The sequence below is a fragment of the Macrobrachium nipponense genome, chromosome 35 (genome assembly GCF_015104395.2).
Source record: "Macrobrachium nipponense isolate FS-2020 chromosome 35, ASM1510439v2, whole genome shotgun sequence".
In the NCBI taxonomy this organism is placed as follows: domain Eukaryota; kingdom Metazoa; phylum Arthropoda; class Malacostraca; order Decapoda; family Palaemonidae; genus Macrobrachium; species Macrobrachium nipponense.
This window is the reverse complement of record NC_061096.1, coordinates 3610653-3614706: the sequence shown is the minus strand read 5'-3', so window position 1 is coordinate 3614706 and position 4054 is coordinate 3610653. Positions and strand designations below refer to the sequence as shown.

The window sequence follows — 4054 nt, the reverse complement described above, 5'->3', positions numbered from 1 at the left end:
ATAGTAGTATAAGTCCTTTTCATCATTGGCACTTTTATTTCTTCATTGGGTGAAATGGAAAAATTTAAATCTTTAGTATTTTCCAGTACAAATGGATATTTCCATTTTCCATTCATTATAGTTTTATTTTAGAAAAAATATATATTTCATTAATAAATGAGTAGCATCAATTGTATCGTTTTTTGTTTCATCTTCAATATTTTCTTCATTATTAATTACTATTTTAAACGTTGTTGCATTGTTTGAATGCATTATATTTTTGATTTTATCAACAAAATTAATATCAATGTCGTCTGCGACAATTTGAGGGAAAATACACGACAATGTTTTTGTTTCAAACGATGATGGTAATGCATTGTTCACTTCATTGATGATCGCATTTCTTGTCTTTTCTTGTTGATTTATTTCTTCCAAAGTTTTATCCTCTGCCGCTAACATCAATAATTTAAATATATTAAATAAACATTCTTTACCCAATATAGCATTTTCGTGGTTATCTAAATTTTCAAATATTTTCAAAAATAAGTTGTTAGTAATGACAGTCATTGTTGAGTAATAGTTATAAAAGTCGTATATCTCTTATATATCTTCTTTTTTATATTTTTTTTCGGTTCTGAACCGGGAAACTTGATGGTAAAATCCTTTTACGAAAACAACGGTTAGATTGAATTAGATTCACTAATTCCATCACCATTCCCGACACTATATAATCTACCAAAAATCCTACGAAAACACGGTTAGAATGATCAAAATTATCACATTCCCGACTATAATCTACCAATATATCTTCAAATTTGGGGGGGGGCGCTTGGTTCACTGTGATACAATGAAGATATGAGAGCGTATTCGCCACCACTAACTAGTCCAGTTAGAACAATAAGGCAGTCTTTTAATGCGAGCCTTTATATAATAATTTTAAATTCAATTATCCCAAGAAATGTATAAAGATATGCATTAATAACAATATATAAAATTATGAAATGGTTTTAAATTATTATCTTTCAAAGAAAATATTACTTTTACAGTTTATCGTTGATTATACAAGACTGTAAATTGTAAACAATCAAGAAAATGTATAATGTAAAAATGGGTATTATTATATTTTCTTATATTGATTTATTTATATGTAAAAAGTTATTTATTTATATATAATAATATTATAGAATAATTAAAAGTTATATTATTAAAAAAAAAAATGAAATAATAATAAAAACTATGCGTGTTGTAGCAAAAGAAATATCGACTTAATAGTTTAAAATGCATTTTGTATCGAAAATAGATCCAAGTTATAAGATAAATTTTTACCCTAAAAAACAAAAAATTAACAATGACAGAGAAAAAATCCCAACTTTGGGTAAAAAAAAAAATAGTGGTTTTAATGGAGTTTATGTTTTTTCGCCAAAAAAAAAACAAAAATCGATGAAATGAAATTTCTGAATAATTCTTAATTTTATTAAATTAACGTTTTCATCATTTATTATTTGCTTATAAATAATATAATATAATATATAAAAATACATATTATTAATTAATTAATCTAATATTAAATATAATAATAATAAGTATATATAAAGAAGAAATAAATAATAATATATATTTTTTTATATATAAAATAATTATACCTATATAAAAATAATTTAATGAAAAATAATTATAAACGAATTAAAATATGTATTATTTTTATATATATATATATTATAGTATAAAAAAATAATAAATGTGATAAAAACATGAATTTAATAAAAATTAAGAATTATTCAATACCAGGATTTTTTCACTGATTTATTGTATATACTTCTTTCAAAGAAAATATTAGATAATAATATAAAATTAATTAAATATTTACAACATACTTGGAATATACCAAATTTTTTTGTACTATTTCATATCATTACTATTTGAATTAAATAAAAAAATTATTAAGTCGAATATCAGCTTTTTATTTTACCTATAATTTTAAATCTAATAATTCTTTTTTGTAATAACTATATATTCCCACTAAAAAAATTGGATAAAATGAAACATCTGAACAATTCTTAATTTTATTGGATTGACGTTTTTATTACATTTATAAGTTTTATTTATGATAAAAATGGAAATGAATTTTTTTTGTAAAATAATTGTTATATATTATATTATTTTATATATACATCTATTAAATTAATAATATAACAAATAAATAGCAATATATATATTATCATTGTTATATATATAAATATAAATTAAGTAAAATAGAAGATAAAACATGATAAAAATTACAGAAGGATAAAATAAAGATAAATTAAAGGTTTCATAGTTAAAAAAAATAAATATTTATTTTTCATCAATGAAACCCAATATTAACTGGGGGATGAGATTTTATTATTATTATTATTATATATATATTTATTATGTATATTTATTTACTAATTAATTAATTCCATGTTTGTATGTTTGTTGTATGGTGTTTTTACGTTACATGGAACCGGTGGTTATTCAGTAGTTATTGTTTCGTGATCATACAAGCAAGACAACGAACTTTTTGCAGTATAGGGAATTTTACGTTCCAAAGTAAAATCTTTTATCAATTGTGCTATAATATCGAGGAATTTATGTAGTTGAATTAGCATTTTGCACTGTTCGTTTAAGAAACGAATAAACGAAAAACTCACTCAATTTTTATATTTTTTAAAATTATATCTGTAGTATTTGTATGTGTATGTTTTTATATTTGATTTATTTATAATATAATAATAATGTCCTCGGATTATACCTGCCCCAAACGGTTAGACTTCCTCCTCAAGATGCCGCCCATCCCACGAGAGGCTTCACTCAAGCACGCATGGAATGCAGAAGACAGATCGCTCAATATTTTTGTCAAGGTGCGGAAATTGTATTTCTGTCATTTACTGTAGTATATGTAGGCAGCTATTTCACGAAGTTAAGATTTGACTGTTTCATTTCAGTTTAAACTGTAATATTTTATGATTTAACTAAAATTTTTTAGTGTTACTTTATATCATTCTTATTGTTGTATTATTACAGGAGGATGACAAAATGATGTTCCATCGACAACCTGTTGCCCAGAGTACAGATGGTATAAGAGGAAAAGTTAGTTATACAAAAGGTCTACATTTATGGGAAATACACTGGTCTACTCGGCAACGCGGTACACACGCTATTTGTAGGGTGCCACTAATGAAGCACCTTTTACATTCTCAGGGATACCAGTTAAGTGTTATGTACATGTCCACACACCTAGTTATTTGAACAAAGTTTCCCCCCCCCCCCCAACCCCTTTCCCTCCTCCAGTATGCACAACACATTTAAAGAAAGTGTGCAATAGTGAGTTAATCCTTATTGTTCCCTTCCAGGGTTTGGTAGGCAGTAATGACCAGTCATGGGGCTGGGACCTAGGCCGTAATAAGTTGTATCACAATGCCAGGCAAGGCAACTCGGACATTACTTATCCTTCATTATTAAACAACAATGAGACCTTCGTTGTCCCAGATAAATTTTATGGTAAGTAGATGGTTATTATCCTTATTGTGATTGCAAAACACTTTGCCATATTATAAGAATATTTGAACCTTTTTCTCCACTTTGTTATTACCCAACTTAAAATGACATCCTATATCTGTTATTGTTTTTCAGTTGTCTTAGATATGGACGAGAAGGAACGTTGGCATTTGTTGTAGAGGGCAGTATTTGGAGTAGGCATTTCGTAACCTGAAAGGCAAGAAGGCTTTTTTTACCTATTAGTTTCCACTGTATAGGGGGCAACTGGTGAAATTTCTATCAGATTACATAGGTGGACTAGAATCGTAAGTAATTGCAGTATTTTTTTACTTTTTCCAGAATGAATTGTGCTTAATGTTGTGGAGAAGCATAAAAGAAAAAAAAAATAAAAAAAAAAAAAAATTTCCAAGATAAGGGCCTTTCCTTGATGCATCAAGAATTTATTTATGAACTCAACTTTTTTATTTTTATTTTTTATCCACAGCGGAACCTCCTACCTCCTTGAATGGATTTTATGTCGCTGGATAATACTACAACGCTTTGGTTGGAAAACAAA

At 26.3% G+C, this 4054-nt stretch overlaps 1 pseudogene; it reads left to right on the top strand.

Annotated features, from left to right (window-relative positions):
• Positions 1-2735: 2735 nt before the first annotated feature.
• Positions 2736-3741, top strand: LOC135208174 (protein gustavus-like; annotated as a pseudogene).
• The last annotated feature ends 313 nt before the right edge of the window (positions 3742-4054 follow it).